This window comes from Trichosurus vulpecula, chromosome 4 (assembly GCF_011100635.1).
Source record: "Trichosurus vulpecula isolate mTriVul1 chromosome 4, mTriVul1.pri, whole genome shotgun sequence".
NCBI classification, from domain to species: domain Eukaryota; kingdom Metazoa; phylum Chordata; class Mammalia; order Diprotodontia; family Phalangeridae; genus Trichosurus; species Trichosurus vulpecula.
Window position 1 is genome coordinate 16,686,095 of NC_050576.1, and position 22,432 is coordinate 16,708,526.

A 22,432-nucleotide genomic window follows, 5' to 3' on the forward strand; every position below is an offset into this window, starting at 1 on the left:
GTTCTCCTTTGTTTCCTTTCTGACCTTCTTTTCCTTTGGTTCCTCTGGGTGATTTTGTCCGCCATCTTGAGAGAAGGGAAAGAAGCTTACATTCTAATAGAAGAGAAAGCTTGTACATAAATCAGTATATCCTTGATCCATTCAGAGTACGTGGAAGGCGACCTGAGAGATAAAGGCACTGTCAGATGGAGACACTAGGAAAGACTTCACGAGGAAGGAGATTACATCGCAATGCAGAACACAACATGTACATATGTAAGTATATTGAGAGTATATACAAAATAAATAAATGATAGGTTTGGCGGGAGGGAGAAGAGTGCAAGCTGCTGGGAGGATCAAGAAAGACTCCTAGAAAGTGAAGCTTGAGCTGAATCTTGAGGCCAATCAGGGATTGATTCCAACCAGGAGTCTACCAGCAAACCTTCACCTTCTGGGTGAGAAAAAAAAAAAGCAAAGGGATGGACCAAAAGGAATCCAAGAAGCATCTCTGCTCATTATCCAGTTTTTGGAAAGAAACTGAAGACGTGAGGGTCACAAGTGGTGTTTTCAACAATACTTTGGGTTCAATGTAAGTGTTCTACAAAAGAATGGATATGGGAAAGGAAATCAATAGCCAATTCCAATGCTCCTATGAGAAAACCCCCTACATATAAATCCTAAGCCAGATACCACAGAGAACAGCATGTACAAAATAAGATGAAGATGATCAGTAGAGAAGCCTAAGAATTTAGAGGAGACGATTAATAAGCGCGTGATCAGCAGTAAAACTGATGGTTCGTCACATGTAGGATTCTGGTTGGTACAGTGGCTAGAGCTCTGGGCCTAGAATCAGGAAGACCTGATTTCAAGTCTGGCCTGAGACGCTGACTAGCTATGTGGCCCTGCACACACCACTTAAACTCCATCTGCTTTAGTTTCCTTGGGTATAAAGTGGGGGTAATCATGGCCCCCACCTCCCCAAGGTTGTTACGAGCATCCAATGAGATGACATTTAAAGCATTTTGCAAACTTTAACGTGCTATATAAATGCAAGTTATTATTACTAGTGATAATGATAATAAAGTAGAGATAGAAGTTCAAGGAGGTAAATGAGACATCACAGATATCACTAAGATTTCGTAGAATACGGCTCAAGACCAGACTAAGGCAACGGAAGGGTGTACATATTGAAGAGAGCCAGACCAAAGGGAAGCAGTAGCATTGTATACAGCAGCAGCAGCAGCAGCCAGTATTTACGTGGCACTTTGAGGTCTGCAACGTGCTTTACATGTATTATCTTGTATGACCCCCACAACAACTCTGAGAGATGGGTGCCGTTATCATCCCCACTTAATAGACGAGGAAACTGAGGAAGACAGAGGTTACTTGGCCTTCCAGGTCTATGCAGTGCCTGCAGAGAGTGTGACTTGATAAACAGTGGTTGAATTGGATTAAAACACTGAGCTGAACCTGATGAGATGAAATTCAATATGAGTAAGTGTAAAGTCCTACACCCAGGGTCTAAAAACCAATTTCACAATTATAAAATGGGAGAAGAAGGCTAGAAAGCAATTTTTCTGGAAAGAAAATCAACATTTTAATAGAGGGTAGTCTTAATATGAGTCATTCGTGCAACATGGTAGACCCCCCCCCAAAAAAAAACACCTAATACTATCTAAATGACATGAAGAGAGCATAATGACTAAAAGAAATGAAATGGGAATCCTCCTGTCCTTTGCCTTGCCCAGGCTACATATGGAGTCATGATCAATACCGGGCATCACCTTTTAGGAAGCACATCAATAGGCCAGAGACCCTTCAGAAGAGGATGACTATGATGGTGAAGGGCCTCAAGCAGAGGAAGACCTTGTGAAGTTTAAAAAGCTGGGAAATATTGGATTCCCCATGGGATTCCTGGTATTGTCCCCAGAGTAATAGTGGTTAATGGCAGTCTGCACCAGGAGCTAAGGACAAACACGGCAGACTGAGCAAAGAAAGCCTCAAGCCTATAGAAGGAGCCCAACAGAAAGCTTGGCCATACAGAAGGGGAGCTTCAAGAGTACTCCACAAAGGAGGAAAAGGGCTTCCAGTAATAAGGAATGTGAGCTTATCCCCTTGCTACATGAAGTGTCTAAGCTTGACACACTGTCCCTTGGACTCTGTACGTACATGTAGAAGAGTGTGTCTCAAACTGGGAGGAGAATTTTTGTACCAACTCTTCTTGCTCTGCAACCTTAGTAAATATCCCAAACTAAAAGCTAAGTAACTCTGGTTGGCTAACTGATACAAACTGACAACTAATGGGGTGAGGGCTCTTGAACTACAGCAGTAGATAACTACCTCCCAATCTCTCAGACTAACCCCTTACACCATGCAGTCACAAGTAGCCACCCTTCTTCTGAGCAACCAGCCTTCCAGTGGGAACAAGAATTTGGAATAGCAGCCCTGGCACGTTGCTACGGAGAAACTAGCTTTTACTCTTTTCTTTCTTCCTTCCTTCCTTTCTTTCTTCTTTTCTTTCTCTTTCTTTTCTTCCTTCCTTCCTTTCTTTCCTATCTCCTTTATTTTTCTTTCTTTCTTCCTTCTTTTCTTTTTTTTTATATCACTAACTGATGCGACAAACAGAACATAAATTCACAACCCAATAGGTAAATGGGACCTCGAGGACCATATATGCAATTGAACCCATACCAGAACAAGAATGCTTTCTCCAACAAACCTGACACGTGGTCATCCAGCCTTTCTTTGAATCCTTCCAGTGAGAAGGAACCCACTACCTGACATACAGAGACAGCTCATTCCACTTTGGAATGGCTCTCATTGTTAAGAAATTTTTCCTTGTGAAACCTAAATCTGCCTTTAGATAACTCTACATGACAGTAGAGTGCATGGGGGTGGGGCTGGGGATGGGGGCAATATAAGTTAAGATTGGAAAGGTAGGTGGGAGCTGGACTACGGAGGGCTCTAAACGCCAGGCTGAGCATCCTCCATCCTCTGATGTAGTTCGCAATCTCAGCACGCCACAGGACAGAGGTTCCCAACCTGCAGTTATTGCAAGGAGTTGGGAAATCCATAAATAAGCAATTGTACCTTCTGTGGACTGAATAATGAATGAAAAGCATTGATTAAGCACTTCCTGCATGTCAAGAGCCGTGCTTATAAATGATATATCTCACAGACATATATATTACTATTTTTCAAATACATGTAGATGCTGTTATGAGTAGGAAAAGTACAAATTCATTTTAAAGTGTTCCTGGTTTCTCTGATAAAGGCCTCATTTCTAAGATATATAGAGAACTGATTTAAATTTATAAGAATAAGAACCATTCCCCAATTGATAAATGGTCAAAGGATATGAACAGGCAGTTCTCAAAGGAAGAAATCTAAGCTATGAAGAGCCTATGGAAAAATGCTCTAAATCATTAATAATCAAAGAAATCCAAATTAAAGCAATTCTCAGGTTCCACCTCACACCCATCAGATTGCAAAACTGACCCCAAAAAGGAAACTAACAAATGCTGCAGGGGCTGTGGGAAAACTGTTGGTGGACTGAAACTATTCTAGTAATTCTGAAAACTAATTTGGAACTATTCCCCAAAAGCTATTAAACTATGGATCCCCTTTGACCCAGATATGCCAGTACCAAGTCTATACAAAAAGAGATCAAGAAAAAGATAAAGGACTCACATCTACAAAATTTATAGCAGCTCTCTTTGCACTAGTACAGAATTGGAAACTAAGGGGTACCTCAACTGAAGAATGGCCTAATAAGTTATTGTATGTGAATGTGATGGAATATAATTATGTTGTAATAAATGATGAAAGGGATGGATTCAGAGAGGACTGGGAAGAGTTTATGAATTGATGCAGGGACATACGCAGAACCGGGAGAACAATTTATACGATAACAATGATATTGTAAGGTCAACTTTAAATGACTTAGAAACTCTCATCACTGCAACGACCAACAACAATTCTGGAGGACTCATGATGAAACAGGCTGCCCACTTCCTGATAAAAGAGGTGATAGACTCAGAGGGCAGATTGAGCCATTAAAAAAAAATAATACATAGCCAATGCAGAAATTTGTTTTTCTTGACTATAAGTGTTTGTAACAGAGATTTTGTATTTCTTGCTTTCTCAATTGAGGAAGGAAGAAGGGGAAGTAGGAAAGCAAGAAGGGGAGGGGGAAAGGAAGGGAGCTGATATTTATTAACAACCTACTATATGCCAGACACTGTGCTGGATGTATTGCAAATGTCACGTTATTTGATCCTCACAACAACCCTGGGAGTTAGGTGCTAATAAGGTGGACCTTCATTTGAAAAAATAAAATGAAATTTAATTTAAAAAATAACAGTCACATCCCCAAATTCATGGTAGCCTTTTGTCACTATCACAGAATTTTAGAATTGGAAAGGAATTCAGAGGCCAACCCAGACCTGAAGAAAAGCATCACCAATAAAACACTCCCAACAAGAGATCATGTAGGTTTTGTATAAAGGCAGCCAGATGTCAAAATAGAGTGCGCATCTTGTAGCCAGGGAGATCTGAGTTCAAATCAAGCTTCAGAACCTTATCAGCTGCTGTCAGTCCACCCCAGCAATAACCCAATGACAATGTAGACTTGGTACAGCTCAGCAGCTCAGCCAGAGCTCTATTGCTATCCTGGGTACATATTAACCAGGCCTGAAACAACGCCCATTGGAAGTCTTAAAACCTTAACCACCAGTTTTACTTCTAAAATTAAGTAAACTGCCAAAAGTTCTGATAGAAGTGACAATTTATATTTTTAAGTGGTACAACTGGAAATTTCCTATCGCTGTAGACAAAGGAATTCTTATCTCGATAAGTAGAAGAGCACCAATAAATTTAAGGTAGCTTATGCAAGTTAGGCACTAATGAATGTCATCTTCTGTTTTGTCATGAAAAAAGATCTTTCTCCTGCTAAAGGAGACGGATTTAGATTATGAATAGCTGTAGTGATTTGCAAAAATGGCTCCAGAGAGATAGAATGAGACTCCATATACTCAAGACACTTGAGGTTTCTGCCCTTTTTGTTGGAAATTAATTTGTCCTGTGGGTTATTGGATTCAAGCTCAGCCAATGTATATTGCTCAGTCATCACAAATTTACTTAAAATTTAGTGGCGCTCAAGTTCATTCAACAAGACAAAAGTCTACAGTTGAAAGCTTCTAAAAATCTTTTTTAAAAACTGGCTAACGGTGTAATTGAAAGTGCTGGAATCTAAGTAGGTTCACACAATGTTTTGCAGGTATCAATATATGATCTTTTATTAGGTTAGAAAGGGATTTTTTTTCACTTGTTTTCCAAGAAGTCACAGACAGAAGAAGATGGCCGCTCTCTTGTTAGTAGCAATCTGGCCAGGGTGAGGAGATTTGGGCGTGTTTGTGCTGGGTGCTTAAAAAAAAATAACCACTAATCTTTCTATTTAGGCTGAGTTATTTTTAACATACAAGAGCCACTCAACCTGTTCATATGAGACTAGGGGTAATTTTTTAAACCCTTAAACAATCATTTTTCAAATCCATAGGAAAGGCAACAGCTGTCATCCAGCATATAATATATTTGGGGCAAAGAATTTTGTGTTAAAATTCTTTATTTTTATTTGACAAGAGTTTACTGGAGGCTCCTCCTTTCCAGCTTAGCAGAATGAGGCATTGGTGTTTATGGCTCAGAAAGACCAGAGTAAAGGCAGTTGGCACTTTGAGTAGTGTTTGAGTGGAAACTTCTCATTTCTCAAGAGTACAATGGTTGGAAAATAATAAACACCTAATAAATGCTTCTTCATTTATTCACTCACCCATCCAAGAGGAAAAATATTTCACTAGTCAAGTTGGTCCATGGGTGGGCAGATGCTAATGACGATTAGGGCAAAGAAAGCTTTTTGACAGGTCTTGGAAGAACAGAGAGGCTTTTGTTAATCCTTACAGGACAACAAATTTTCCTTAAAGTAATTTCCTTCCCGGAAGCCACACCTCTCAAATAGATTTGCAATCATTTGATTTCGAATCCTGGGTTTATTTTGTACTCAGAAATACAAATGGATGCCACAAAACCTACTTACTAACTAAAACACACACACACACACACACACACACACACACACACACACACACACAAATATCCACAACTGGTTGCCAGTAATTAAGACCACTCAGATGGCTCATAATTAAATTAATCATTCACAGAACAGAATGTGCATCAATTGTGTACTTCTCATTTGTAGTGGTGGATTATTAGATCATAAGTCTACATTTCTATTCAACAGCTTAACGCTGCAAATTAATTAAGAATTAAATCTAAAAATGATCAGACGGAACGTGACACACTTCATTAAGAAAACAAACACTATTTGAGGCCACCCAGGCCTGGGTGATTGGACGGTTTCTTTTCTGAATCGTGGTTTGAGCTTTGTTCTTGGCTTTGGAGCGATGGCTGAGCACCACTGGAAAAGTTCAAGGCGGAAGCAGCGTTCGCTCATCATCTCTTTGCTTGGGGTACAATTGCACAAAATGAGATCGAGAGAGCTAACCAAATCATGACACAATGGACTGGAAATTTTAGATTAATAAACCTCTTTCGGTGGAGAACTAAATAACTTTTACAGTTTTATCTATGGTTATTTGTTTCTTCGAAGATTTATGGGGCTCGCCACCGATATGCATCTTCTCTCTCACTCTTCAGATTAAAGGGAGGCGATTTTCAACAGGCTTCTGACTGGCATAATCTGGAATTGCTGCTGATCTCAATTTTTTAAAAAATGCTAAAAGTGAACTTGCAAGTCAAATGAGATAGGTTTTGCGCATGTCGAGTGTAAAGGCGCGCGCACACAAGCACACACACACACACACACACACACACACACACACACACACACACACATATCTGCATCTCGCTAAACAAGGCAGATCCCTGGTTACCAAGAACAGCAACCATTCCCCCTGCCCCACATCACCCAGCTGCAATCCATAGGTGCTTAACAAGGAATTAAGACTCTTTGAGGCTGCTGTGGCTTTAATTGAAGGGTGCTCAAAGTTTAGAAAATAAAGCCTAACCAGCTATTCCACAGGGCTCCTTGAACCAAGCCTTCGCCTTTGAAAGCACGATCTTCAATTGGAAGTGGCAGATCACATTTTTAGGTTCCGAGCAGCTCTGTCATTCTACAAGGAATGTGCCTGCCACTTTACACGATAGCTTGAGCTGAAAGACATGTACTTGGAATCAGAGAATCAATAGAACACTTAATGGACAATTAGGAGAACAGCCGTAGAGCTGTCAGAGACCCATCTGTAGCCAGCACAAGCAGGCGAGCCGGACAGGGGATGGAAAACAAAGTGGACTGCCCCGGGGCACTGGCCCCATTACAAAATCTCCCTCTCATTTCCCATTTCATGTTAATCTAGTATTCTTTTCCATTACAAATTTTAACACGTGTAGAAAATTATGGAAATTGCCGAGGCCATTTGTCAACTTATATCATGCGAATTGATCAATAAATTTCACTACTTGGTTGTTAATGTAGATAAATTTTGGCATTTCATTAAGCTCCCGTGAAAATGTGGCCACTTTGAATTTCGGCAGATGCTGTCTTTTCATTTGTAATCCATAACTACAGGGGTAAATACAACCCCATCATGAGTTAGCACCAAATATTTACGGACAACACAGCAATTCTGAAAATAGATACCAAAGAATTTTACATCGAAACAATTACTCTGCGTAAAATCTGAAATAGGTGGTGATGAACTCAAATGGGAAGCCGTGAAGCGAATTTTAATCTTGTGGCTCCACAAAAGAATTACGGATGTGTATTTTTTCCACTTATGACTCTGCCTCTCTGAATGATATCTATATGCTCAGGAAGCTCATTTCTACATCCTCCTTACAAAATTATCACAAAGGTTAAGAAAGAACCATTCCCAAAAGCTTTTGTAAGCTTCCCAAAATTAAAAAACCACATACCCAATACATCTGATATTTATTTTGACCAAATTTCTTTGAATTTTGTAGATTTTTTTTATTGCTCCAAGGAGACAATTTTATTGTGATTGATTTCTTATCATTGATAGGATAAAATGTTAAAGACGTCTTTGATTTTTAAAACAGCTTTGTAGGAGTAGGAAGAGGATGAGATGTCAGACAATGGAAAGCATGACTGAACTTTCTAGGCTCTTTCCCTTTGGCCTGAGGGGCCCCCAAGATGAAATCCCACTCTTGACAGCCAGAAGCCCTATAGCCTTAACCCTCCCCAGCACAGTTTGACATGATAAACTGCTAGAGCTATTTCAAGGGGGGATGGGCTGCCTCTTGGTGATTTTGCAGGTGCCTTCGGGGACAAGGGGGATGCGAAATCATAAGGCTGGCGGACTTCACTGTGTAATCCACTCCCATGACTCTGATTCCCATCATTGTCTAACCAGGGCCTCACCAGCTGTACAAGGACTGAATGTTTAGCCAGAGAGAAGTACGCTGGTGTGTACACGGGCACAAGACGCTTGCACGTGCCTATTTCCCTCTAAGAGATCAAAAGAGGGAGACTGGGAAAAATCAAAGCTGAAACTTTGGCCCTATTTGTGAAAATTTTCACCTTAAATCGGCAGTGACTGCCAAGGCCTTTGGTATGGTCTATTGTCCTGGCAGAGGGTGATGTGTTCAGATGAGACAATCCTCCCAATTCAGACTTCATTAGACAAAGCAGCGCTAAGCAGTAGCTAAGTGGAAAATAGATTTTTTTTCTTCCTGTTTGTTCTAGACTGGGATTTCTTGCTGAAGCAGGCCTAATAATCCAGATTCACAGCAAAAGTTCTAACTTTGGCTTATTGTCACTTTTCAAATTTCAGTCTAATATTTAGGCCAATGCTAAGTATATGTGTGTGAATGCGTGCACATATGTATGTATTATATGTATATGTGTTGATATGTATGTGTGTGTGTATTCCAAGGCTCCTGAAAGGTAGAGTGACTTTTTTCCAAATCATTGTCAGATATGTATGTTTGGTGTTTATAGGTAGTCAAATTATACTATAAAATATAAATATATATGTTAAAACACATATATATCCATGTACATGTACATATGTATATAGATTTAGATATATATCAATAAAAGAGACTAGGAAACACATCAGCAACAACATCCAAGGAGAGAGACTTAAGTATCATAATTATTTTCTAATTTCTGAATATCTAGAGCTTCACAGAGATTACATTCTTAGCATTCTCTACAGAGGCAGTCATGCCTGTGAGTCGCCTCTTCTTTGGAGAAATAGGGGTGAGGGAATGTATTGTAGGACTTGTAATCTGTGATCACAGGATCACAGATTTCAAAGATGGAGGGGACTTAGTCTTAGCCCCTCACATTACAGGTGAGGACACTGAAGTCAAGGGAAGTGACTTCAGTGGAAGGGTTAGGATTCGAACCCAGGTCCTCAGATTTCAAATCCAGCATTCTCTTCACTGTAGGTATCACGCAGCTTTCATGGTCCAGTAAATGCTTAGACATTTGTTGAATTGAATGGATGACTGATCAGACTAATGCTATATTGGGGTTGGTTGAATATTCATGACAGCCATTTAAATATTCTTCTACTACAGTATTCCTTGGATAATGTTTCATGACGTAGCAAACAGTGACCTGGGTTATCAAAGGCTACTCGACAAGGAGCAGCACTGGCTTTGTCAACTTTATGGAAGAGTGGAAAGGCTCCCAGTTCAAGCCAAGCGTTGGACTATGTGCCCAGCATCTGACGACCAGGTCCACTAAGTTCCAAGAGGCTCATTCTCAGCTTCTCTGCAGAAAAATGGATTCCTCATCCATAGCAACTCTTTAAATGACCTAACAGGTGTCAAATCACTGTGTTCCACACCAAGAAAGGGAATACCCACATGAATCCTCGCAGTATTCCAAGTACTGAGAAAATTCCCTTTGCCTAGGTCAGATAACTTAGTTTCAGATGGTACCTTCTCTAGCATATATCAGGTTTGTATGAAATCTTTTTTTTAGACAATTGGGGTTAAGTGATTTGCCCAGGGTCACAGAGCTATTAAGTGTCTGCGGCCGGATTTTTAACTCAGATCCTCCTGACCTTAGGGCCGATGCTCTATCCGCATTGCTACCTAACTGACTTCAGGTCTATACAATATGAAAAATATTGAAATCCATGGGAAAAACAGAGAATTTTTTAAAATTAAAGGAGGAGCGGTTTTCCATCTCAGATCCTCCCCACATCACACTTAGTATATGTCGGTAAATCAACAGTATTGATTAAATGCATCCTATTGCCAAGCATGGTGCTAAGGATATGCAGAAAGGCAACACTGTCCTTGCCCTCAGGGAGCATATATTAAGAGCTGGAAGAGACCATCAATATGAGTTGGTAACCTGGAGACCGTGACCTTTTTAACATTTGGGTGACTATATTTCAATGTAATTGAAAGTTTCCTTTGTCAATCCTATGTGTTTTATTTTATTCATTTAACAACACGACTGAGTAGTCTGTAGGCTTCACCAGACTACCCCAAGTGTCCCTGACCCAAAGAAGGTTAAACAAAGTCTCTCCTAGAAGCCTTGAGTCAGTCACCAAACAAGGACCCTAAAGACCAGCAGGCTCGGGCACTTCCACCGGTCAGCGAGGTCAGCAGCAGAGGCAACCTGTGAACCCACCATCTCCTCAGACTAACCGCTCCCCGTTGTCTCCCACTCCCCACATGGCTGCTCACAATGGAATTCAGCATTGCTTATCACTTTTCTTAAGCTGCTCTACAGAGATTTGAGACTCCAAAAAGCAAACCAAAAAGCAAATGTCAGAGGTCTTATTCTAAAGAAATTCAGGATCATTCCTCCTATTAATCATTGCTCCAATGCACTCTTGGAGCTTCAGCAGGGCTTCTAAACCTATGTCAAGGCTTCATGGTGCCCCCCCAAAAGGAAAAAAAAGCATCTGCCACCAAAGCTCCAAAGAGATGCTGAAAACCAGCTAAAATTCAGGGTGACTTTCTTTCCAAATAACTGGCAGATGTGTATAATTAAATTATACTGCAATAATCCTAACACTTTTCCTAGAGGTAACTAGGTAATGCAGGCTGGGTCTGGAGTCAGGAAGACCTGGCTTCCAATCCAGTCTGAGATACTTACTACCTGTATAACTCTAGGCAAGTCTGCCTCAGTTTCCTCAACTGTAACATGGGATAATAATAGCACCCACCTCAAATGGTCATGATGAAAATCAAATGATTTGATATTGGTAAAGCCCTCAGCACAGTGCCTGGCATATACTAGGTGCTTAATAAATGCTTGTTTCCTCTCTTCCTGTACTCCATTGCTCCAACAGAGCAGTGGTCTCATTAATGTGGGTAATCCTCAGAATCCATTCGCCCCTTCCCATCCTGTGAGTCTCATTCATGTTCTCCTAATGGCAACCCAACGTGCTGGGCCCTTCATTCCATTCTCATGACGATTGTCTGGATAACAATGACAGACCCACTTGGCCATCGGATCTCCTTCACTCTTGCTCTGTGACAAGCCCAACTTTTCTTTCATTTAAGCACTTCTTTGGTGGCATCCTTTTAGATCCTTTCTGTGTGATTCCCCCTCTGAAACATGTTGCAGCTTAATCATGCCCACCGTGTTCCTTTCCATTGCCCTTTGGATGAGTCTTTTCTTTTATTCTTCAGAAACTATTCTAGAGGCATAGAACATGACCAAAAAATTGTTGGTGTTGAAAAGACCAACCATCCAAAATAACTGATTTCTCTGAGCTAGCAGAAAAATGTGCACAATGATTTGGGTGAACAGCTGGTTCAAAGGCCAACTGAACTCTGCATCCTCATCTCCCACTATGATCAATCAATCCACAAGCACTGAACAAATTCCTACTGTGAGCCAGGCACCACAGAGATAAGACTGGAGATAACACAATCACTCAACAAGCATTTATTAAGTGCCTACTATATGCCAGCACTTTGTAAGACACTGTGGTTACAAATACAAAGGATCACTTTGTCCCAGATGTTTAGACACGGGAAACTTCCTGCCCTTGTGGAGCTTCCCTGTCCACTGGGCAACAGACTAAAGAGAATACAAAATAATGCGCCAAAAGCATAAGAACGAGCATGTCTTTCTTATGTGCTTATGTCATAATCAAAACTTTATCTTCTTTTTTCTGGATTTGCTTTGGTTTTCATAAACTATGAGAGATTCAAGATCATCTAATTCCATGATCCTTAACCATTTCTTTTTCTATCGAGGACCTCTCTGGGAGGCTGGGGTAGCCTAAGGATCCCTTCATAGAATGGTGTTTTTAAATGCATGTGATTACAAAGGAAACAAATTATAATGAAATATGCTTACCAAAACCAAGTTCATGGATTCAAGGGTAAGAGCTGCTAATCTAGTCCAATACCTTCCTTTTATCAATGAAGAAACTTGAGTCTAGAGAGGAGCGATCTAGCGACAACTTTAGGACTGGAAACCAGGTCTCCTGACTTCCAGCCCAGGCCCATAGCTTGCCTCTTTCCCACTTCTCTCCCTTCTGCCTGGTTTCTCCATTCATTTATCCAATCTCATTTAGCCATCTGATACCACTTCCTAATAACCTCAATTCATATTTGACTTGTACTTATTCCTGTTTTTTATATTTTATTCCACTTCCGTGATTAGCCCCAGGCAACATAAGCATCTATTAGGAATTCCAAAATAGTTCCCCACTCCTTCACACCCTCAGCAGTCTCCAGAGTCATGTGCATTTCCATAAAAAAAGTGAGATAGATTCTCATTGTTTTCTGTAGACATCCATGAAAACTTAGCAGATGCGTGGCAGGAGCCCCCTTTAATTCAAACTTCCAATTCTAAAACCCACAGAATCAGTCAATGTCATGGAGTGTTTTGACCATGAGAAAGGACTCAGGGGAACCAAACAATTAGGAGTAGATGCAGAGCTAAGCAATGCCTCTTCAGAAATCTTGCCTTCCCGTGTTGCACATCTCATTGAAGATAGAAGGCTTTTGTACTTAGTAGGGGGGCTCTTCATGAGAAAGTTATTGAACCTCAGTGAGAGTCATCCTTCCTCTTCCCTTTCCTTCCCCCTCCTCCAACCTCCTTCCAGCCCATCTTCCAGATGGGAAGAGATTTAAAATGAGAGTCATCAGCTACAATTCTGCCAGTAAGACAGGCACACCAGGCACTGGTCAGCCACTCTAGTCTAAGCTCCTCTCTCTCTGTCCTACTGCTGTCTTTCCAGACCTCGGGCACTGACATCTGATTCACTGATGCACCTTGAGGACCACCAGGCCTTTCCAACTACACTGTGGCTGAACTCTCTTATATGTGGGTAGAGTCTCCCCAAAATATGTGGTGAACTCCTAGAGAGCAGGGACTGTCTCTCTTTTTTTTAGCTCTGAAAAATTTATTAAGTATACACCAGCTCCAAGCTGGTTTGGAAACATTAGGCAGCTTCTTCTTTCACAACATGGTCTTTTTTTAGTTGACTTTTTTTATTAACACATATACATGTACTTGTCTTCTGGCTTGTTGAAGCAGTAGGTTAGACAGCACTTGCCACAATAATGTCTGTCAAAATGGTTAGCCATAAAGACTCCAGCGCCACATTCATCAGAAGGGCACTCTCGTCGAAGGCAACTAATCTTGCCATTCTCATAGTACTTCAGAGTAGCAAGCTTCACCTTCTTTCTCTTGTGCTTGTTCTTTTTGGGAGTGGTGTAAGACTTCTTCCTTTTCTTGGCACCACCATGAAGTCTCAGAACAAGATGAAGGGTAGGCTCCTTCTGAATGTTATAGTCAGACAAAGTATGCCCATCTTCCAGTTGCTTGCCCGCAAAAATCAATCTTTGTTGATCGGGGGAATACCTTCCTTATCTTGTATCTTGGCCTTGACATTTTCAATAGTATCGGACAGCTCAACCTCAAGGGTGATGGTCTTCCCTGTCAAAGTCTTCAAAAAATCTGCATCATGGCACTGGGTCCACCCACTGATGGCGGATCTGAAAGAGGACATGGTCTTTTTTGAGTGGTCTCATGAAAGTTTTCTTCTCCTCCAGTCTGGAACCGACCATGGTCAAATTTGGAAGTGGTGTCGATAAATTTCAGGTCAATCTTCTCCAGGGCACGATGTTTGGTCCATACCAGCAGAGACTTTCTCAGGGTGAGGACGTGCTTCTTGGTCCCAGTGACACAGCCTTTCAGCATGACAAAATCCTTGGTCACTTCACCATAGTGGCCAAAGCCTCCCAAGGGTTGATGCTCTTGTCAGACAGATCATGATTGGTGGATGCTTTGTTTTTGATCAGCTTGCCATCCTTGATCTGGTAGCCCTGGCCAATCTTGTAGATCTTTTTGTTGGTCTTGGTGCGATGGTGGTAGCCCTTCTGACCAGCTCAAGCCACAGAGAAGGCTACATGGGCAGGATGCCAAGCTCCAATACACGTCACCTTATGCAGGCCTCAGTGGGTTTTGAGGGCCATTTCTTTGTGTGCCAGCGGCTGCTAATACCTTTATAACCCTTACCCTTGGTCACTCCAATGACATCAATCATCTCATCCTACCCAAATCTGGTGGACACAGGCACCTGCTGTTCCAGCTTCTCACGGGCCCAGTCCGTTTCTCAGCCACATTGCTGCCATTCACCTGGATCTCCATCAGCTGAAACTTCTTCTGCCTCAGAGGGAGCAGGTGCCTCTGGGTGTGGGCAATGATGCAGATCACCTGGCTGTACTTCTTCATACTGTTGAAGTCTTTCTCCAGGTGCCTTTTGCCATCATTGTCTTGCCACTTCTTAAGTACTTGGGGAAGGCCTTCTTCTTGGACTTAGGCCAATTCTTAAAGAATCGCCTCTTACACTCACCACTGATGTGTTCGGCAAAGATGGTTTTGAAGTTCCACAGGCCTCATGGGGTTTGCACATAGCCCACAATGCCTACAATGACCATGGCGGGGTCTCCACAATGGTGACAGCCTCTACCACTTCCTTCTTGTTAACCTTTGAGCCAGGCCTGTCCACCTCTCATACAATGTAGATCATGCCTGTCTTATAGCCCAGAAAGGCTTTCAGGTGGATGGGCTTGGTGGGGTCATCTTCGGGGAAGCTCTTCACCTTTCCCCAGCGCCTGCTGCTTCTCTTTCAAGGCAGGAAGCCCAGAGATCCATGCCTGGGAGTGGAGAACTTCCTGTGGGACATGCTGCTGTTGTTGTACCTGCGGCTGCCGCCAAGGCAAGTTGGGAATGTCTTCTTTTTTCTATTTGTATCCCCAATACATAGCACCTACTAAGTGCTTAACACCTTTTCATTCATTCATTCATTTATGCATTCATCCTACTGACTCATGAGTTCAATGCTAAAGTGACTTATTACTGAAATATGTGAATCTATTACAATGCAGCCACATGACCTGCTCTGTTTTAGTTTAAATGACAAGATTAACATAGAGCAAAAACTTCTCATCAGTGCTTCCTGTGACAGCAGAGAACTGGAGAAGGAGGTGCCCCCTGGGTGGGGCACGGCTGAACAATGGTAGAAGAATGTGATGGAATATCCCTAAATGTTCTGGAGAGAGAGAAGCACGTGAAGATTTGTATGCAAAGCGAAATGAACAGGATCAAGGGAACATTCTATGAAGCGCTGACTAAAACAAAGTAAATAAAAAGATCACTAGGAGAAAGGTGAATTCTGAGTAACTGAAAAAAGAAATAACAGTCACGGAAGCTGGATAAGGAAACATCCCCCAAGGGGTGTGCTGGAGTCAGCTCAGACTGGTTTGTGAGAGCTGATTGTTAAATTTGAAGTGTGATCCCATTCACCTTAGAAGCCTGCAAATGCTACAAATCAGGGCTTGATTTATTGTTTTGGTGATTTTCTAGATTTTTTAAAGCAATAAGGAAATGTTAATAATATAGATCAGGCTTAAAAGTGCATCAGCCATGCATTTTCTTTAAGCAGCTGTTTGTTAAATGTTTACCACCACACTCCTGTATATATCCCTCCTTTTGATAAAGATATTAAAACAAAAGGTGGCCCTAAATCTTATTTTTAAGATAAGTAAATGAGATAGTACAAGGAAAAGGGACAGTATGAATAATTTAAATCCATTGGCAATCCCAAACCTCACTTTAGTCAATAGATTCAACCTCTTCCCACTAAGACTGTTACTCTCTGGGTCCAAGTAGCAAAACCAAGTAACAAATTTCACATCTTCTCATGGGATTTGGAGCTGGAAGGACCCTTTGATCACCTGCTCTGGGGAGTTCTTAGCCCTTATTATGTCCTGGCCCTCTTTGGAAATCTGGTGAAGCCCATAGATCTCTTCTCTGAATAATCTACATAAATGCATAAAATAAAATTCCTAGGATTTTACAAAGAAAACCAATTGTATTGAAACATTTATCAAAATATTAAAAAAAAAAAAACAAATTTACAAAACCACTGATTTAGGTCCAATTCCTTGTCAAAAGAGAAAGCTGAGATAAGGGAGTGACAGTGTCTTGTCCAAGACCACAAGCATATTCCTCTGACTTCTCCTCTGGTTCTTTCTCTTCCTCCCCTTTCCACATGACTGATCTAAAAATAAATAAATAAACACAACAAGAGTTTATATGTCCAGATGAATCTGTTCCCCTTCAAAGTGCAAGGCCACCTCCTCCATCTAATCATGTTTCTACTGCCCAAAACCCTTCTCACCTTCTTTTTTGGCATTGTATCAGTTGGAACTAGAATATTCCAATATTGACAAATCTGTATGATTGTAGGTTATAAGAGATGCAAAGAGGCAGATTAAGGCTTAGCCTTGGGCTCATTAGGAGCACTCCTTTTTCTTTCTTTCTTTCTTTCTTTCTTTCTTTCTGATACAGCTATAAGATTAGTAAATTCCATTGACATATTAGGAACCAGCATGATATTTATGATGGAGAGAATCCTGAATTTGAATTCAGAGGAACTGTACTCATACCCTCCCATTCACCATGTTTGTAATCTCTGGGCAAATCACAGTTTCTCTGGGTTTAAATTTCCTAGCACTAGATTGTATCTAAGGTTCCCTACAGTTCTAAATCACAGGATCTCAAGGAAAAGACCCTAGGAGCCAACAGGAAGGAAGGAAGGAAGGAAGGAAGGAAGGAAGGAAGGAAGGAAGGAAGGAAGGAAGGAAGGAAGGAAGGAAGGAAGGAAGGAAGGAAGGAAGGAAGGAAGGAATTATGATAGTTCCCAACATGACCTGGGAAAGTCACTTAATCTCTCAGCCTCAGTTTCCTCATCTGTAAAATGAAGATACCTCATAGGGTTGTTGGATAAAGTGAACTAATACATGTAAAGCATTTTGCAAAGCTTAAACAGGTATATAAATGTTAGCTATTATTATTACTGGTATAATTTTAAAGGGTTCTTAACATGGAAGATGGAACACATTTGCTTTGCTTGTCCAAGAAGCAGAACTAGAAACAGTGGAAGGAAGTTATAAGGGAGGTTGCTTTGGTTCAACATTTAGAGCTTTCCAAAAAATAGAATTGCTTTGAGTCCTAATGAGCGCCTTGTCTCTGGAGACCTTCAAGCAAAGGCCAGATGCCCATTTGTCAGGGATGTCCACAGAAGAGATTCCTGCACAAATACTGATTGGATGAGATGATTGATGAGATTTGGAGTTTAGGGATCATCATTTAGATGATCTTCAAGCTTGCCATCAAAACTGGAGGAGACGGTGACAGGGAAGGGCCTAGGTGGTAGATCCAGTGCTGATTCAAATATGCAGCTCAAGGTATACAGAATGTACTACTAGTAAGACCAGTGTTGGTTTTAGATGAAATTATACAATCTGAAATGATAACAAACTATAGCCAAGCTGAGAATGGCCTCTTCAGTGGCCATGGCTAAAGAGCACTAAAATACTAAGTAATGAAAAAATGAAACCAACCCAAAAAACCACCACCATGGTATGTGTGATCAACTGCTTCTCCAATCCCACAATCCCATTGACCAGGTTCCATGATGAAATCAGTGGGGGGGGAGAGGGAGGGGGAGAGAGAAAGAGAGAGAGAGAGAGAGAGGTTTGTGTGTAGATATGTCATCTGAGGCAGGGGGTATTTCTAAGAATAAAAACCAGAAGAAAAAAGATAGAGAACCTAGAAATGAATTCTAGAAATGCTTGACAATATACATGCAGATGGCATCCATATATACACAGGTAGCAACTAGATGGCAACATCAGGTTTCAAGTAGTTTCACTTCAGACCCTTTCAAGTTATGGGGGATAAAAATCAGGCAGTGGGAAGAAGAGAAAAGCAATCCAATTCAATAAATATTTATTAAGTACCTACTGTGTGCCAGGCACTGTGCCAGGCTCTTGGGGATACAAGGGGTGGGGGGGGAATGAACCAGATCCAGTGGTGGGATTCAAATAAATTAATAACTGGCTCTCCACAGAACCAAGCTGAGGCACCGCTGCCACCAGTAATGTGGTGAGTGCAGGCCCCACCCCCTAACAGCAGGTTCACCAAACTCAACCTAAAATTAGGTACCAGTTCTTGCAAACCAGTACAAACGGGCTGAATCCTGCCACTGACCAGATCCTGCCCTCATGAAACTTAGATTCTAGTGGGGTATATAATATGCAACAGAAAGGTGACAAAGCCTATTCAAGGTTATGATAGCAACAACTCCAGGCCATTCTTCACTCAGCTGTCAAACTGGTCATCCTAAAGGCTTGGTCTGATCGTGTCACCTCCCTATTCCTCCAGGGTCAAATACAAAATCCTCTGTTTGGCTTCATAACCTGGCTACTTCCCATTTTTCCAATCTTCTTACACCTTAGTCCCCCTCACTTATTCTGCCATCAAGTGACATTGGCCTCCTAGCTGTTCCTCATACATGTCATTGCATCTTCCAGCTTTATGCATTCTCACCGGCTGCCCCCCCGTGCCTGGAATTTTCTCCCTCCTCAACTGCCACCTGGCTTCCTTGGCTTCCTCCAAGACTTTGGTAAAGTCCTACCTTCTATGAAAGCCTTTCCCAGTCATCTTCTCTCTGAGATTATCTTGAATTTATCCACACATTTTTTTTGTTTGTACATAGTTGTTTGTGTGTTGTCTCCCCCCATCGGGCAGTGAACTTCTTCATAGCTGGTTTGTTTTTTCTCTTCTATGACCCCAGTGTGAACTGCAAATATAAGCTAGCAAGACAATCTCTGCCCTCAAGGTGCTTATATATGCTCATTAGAGACAGTACAACACATAAAGAGGAACTGAAAGGAGAGAGAGAGAGAAGGGAAGTGAACTCATGGTAACAGAGTCCAGAGAAGATGCAGACATGGGAGGGGATGGAGGAGGAGGGGATGGCCCCTCCCCAGGGAAAAAACTCACCCCTGGAAGAAGGGAGCTGCAGGCATAGAGGGACACACGTTGGGCACAAGCACCACTGAGCAAAAGCAGGCAGCCCCAGAACACCCAGATGACTAAGCTGACCAGAACGATCTGAGCTTGTAGATTTGGGTGTATTTAGGTATTGTAAAGGGATCCATGTAAATGTGAGCCACGGTTGTCCTTCCAGGCTCAGTGGCAAACACTAGGGACACAAATTCAAAATCAGCACCAAAATCAGTGCCTGCCCTCAAGAAGCTCACATTCTACTAAGGGAATATAACCCTTACAAGGAAGTAACAGCCAGGGAGGGAGCTTTGGGTCTGGAAAATTGCAGGAATGGTGAATGGAGGCATGTGACAGCTCACGGACTTGCTTTTTAGTAATGGTAGTGCTGATCTGATAGCCGTTCCCAGAGCTAGACCGGAAGATGGCCACTGAGCAAGATGGTGGGCCTGGGTAGGGCTAGATATGGTGCACCCTCACCAGGCAGAAATCCCAGCCTCAGGATGGGAGTAGGAGAGCCAGCTGGGAGCTTGTGCCTTTCTCCTAGGAATTATAACAGTATGGTAAACCGTAGGCACATTTGTGCAAAGCTTAGGAAGAAGCTACCATGCATCAGAAATGAGGGCCCAGCTCAATTCTCGAAGTGCTTGGAGCCCTCTTCAAGGATTACCGATCACGCCAGCACCTCATGGCAATACTGCTGTATACACCTATATTAAATGTACATAAAAAGTATCTTAATCCAATTCTATCTCAACAGATTTAATTCTTAAATGCTACATATAATACTTGTTTAATCTCTCATTTTAAAAGTAGAAAAGGTTAGATTATAACATCAGGTTAGCTCTCTTTGAAGCAGGTAATAATTAAGTTGATTCACTGTTGCAATTACTGTCAAATCCCCCTTAATTACCCCAGGTTTTATAGCAGCTTCATTATACGTCTGCTGTAATGCATCGTGGCCCAAAGGAGAAGGGTTGCAGGAAATTCTGCATTGCATGTATAATTCTAACCTGCAGTTATAGCTTCCAGTGAAAGCTCTGGCACTAAATTTATCTTTTTTTGACATTTCCCCCTGTTACTTAAGCAGTTTAACTGGAGTAACATCACTAAAATATCTGCCTAACTTTGGAAGGGAGAATTGATCTCTTCATAGATATTAGATACAAAAATGAGATAGATTTAGGGTAAATTAGCAGCTAATTATTTCTGGAAATGTACTAAGTCAAATGTAATGATGAATCTCAAATGTAGGATTCAAAGAGAGATGGGGGAGGGGTGTTAACACACCCACAACAAAAATTTTACTGTTTTAGATTTCTATTTTGCTAGATTAAAAATGCAGTTATTTCTTTAATTGATCAACCAAATGGTTTTGAAAACATATTACACAATCATGCTGAAATAATCCTTTATGTCACATACGCCCATTCCAGAAAAATACCCTACCCCCCTACACACACACACACACATCACCCCCACCTTCTTTACAGCTGACTTCTCAACTAACTTCTCGGAAAAACAACCCCAAAAAAAGTCAGTTTTACAGCTCCCCCGATCCCTGCTTGTTTCCACTGGAAAAATCTTTACAAATCAGAGCCTGTAAATTGTACTTGCAACAATTCAAAACAGATAACTGAATAACGTCCTTTACAGATCCCATTTTAACCAAGGAATTTATTCCCCCAAATGTATTAGATTCCGAAGGGGCTGCAATGTCAATAATCCTACTGGTCGCTGTGTTAACAGTTAAGGAGCAGGCTTTGTAAGGCAGTACAGTTATTAAATTTCTCCGGAGACCATGACTCATTAATCAAATATTCATACATCTCTGTAAATACACACGGAACAGAGAATACCCTCAGAGCCCAGCATCCTTCAGTACAAGCAGCCTTTCATAGAGCGCTGACAGAATCGGGGGAACATGCAGTCATGTTTTGCATTTCTAATGCTCTATGTCCTCTTTGGTGCCCCATTTCCTAAAAACAGGACACAAATGTACTTACTGATCGCAAGTGTTAGAGGGTTACAATTAAAATGATTCCACTATTGCTTCATCCCATCTTTTTTTAAAGGGAGGACAGGGGACCGATTCTTCTACCCTCTGTTTACCATTTCACCAGTAACTTTTTCCCATACAGCTGAAGGAAGCTCGGGCCAGGCTACTATTAATACAAGAATTTGTGTTAGCATGAAAACAAGCCACTACTCAGACCAAGCAAGCCCATGGAGCTGCCCAAATTGCAGCTGGGAACTTGCTATATTTTGCAAAGTTTTCAACCTGCTTTGTGCTCATGGGGTCTTACACCTATTGTTAAGCAACAAAAGGGTCCCTCTTGACTAGAGGCTCTGAACAAGAAAGGGCTGGAGACCTAAGGAGGGTCAATCATCCTGCAAAGGAACAGAAAGGCCAAGGGCCTCTGGCATCAGATTCTCTAGCTCAGGACAGGATAATATGCTCTAGAGAAGGTGCTAAGAAAAGAGGACTCCAGCAAACATGAAGCTCTAAACAAACATGCAGCCAGTATGGGCACTGTTTTTTCCCTATAACATCATTTCAGTGAGGAAAGACACTTAAGATGGTCAATCACAAGAAAGAAAGAAGGAAAGAAAGAAAGAAAGAAAAAAGGAAGGAAGGAAGAAAGAAAGAAAAAAGAAAGGAGGGAGGGAAGGAGGGAGGGAGGAAGGAAGGAAGGAAGGAAGGAAGGAAGGAAGGAAGGAAGGAAGGAAGGAAGGAAGGGAGAGAGAGAGAGAGAGAGAGGGAGGAAGGAAGGAAGGAAGAAAGAAAAAAGAAAGAAAGAAAGAAAGAAAGAAGGAAGGAAGGAAGGAAGGAAGAAAAAAGAAAGGAGGGAGGGAAGGAGGGAGGGAGGAAGGAAGGAAGGAAAGAAGGAAGGAAGAAAGGAAGGAAGGAAGGAAGGAAAGAAGGAAGGAAGGAAGGAAAGAAGGAAGGAAGAGAGAGAGAGAGAGAGAGAGAGAGAGAGAGAGAGGAAGAAAGGAAGGAAGAAAGAAAGAAAAGGAAAGAAAGAAAAGGAAAGAAAGAAAGAAAGAAAGAAAGAAAGAAAGAAA

The 22,432-nt window shown here is 41.6% G+C and overlaps 2 pseudogenes; both read right to left on the minus strand.

The window, feature by feature from the left end:
- Positions 1 to 13,500: 13,500 nt before the first annotated feature.
- LOC118846084 lies at positions 13,501 to 13,961 on the minus strand (annotated as a pseudogene).
- Positions 13,962 to 13,971: 10 nt separating this feature from the next.
- LOC118846089 lies at positions 13,972 to 15,197 on the minus strand (annotated as a pseudogene).
- Between the last annotated feature and the right edge of the window lie 7,235 nt (positions 15,198 to 22,432).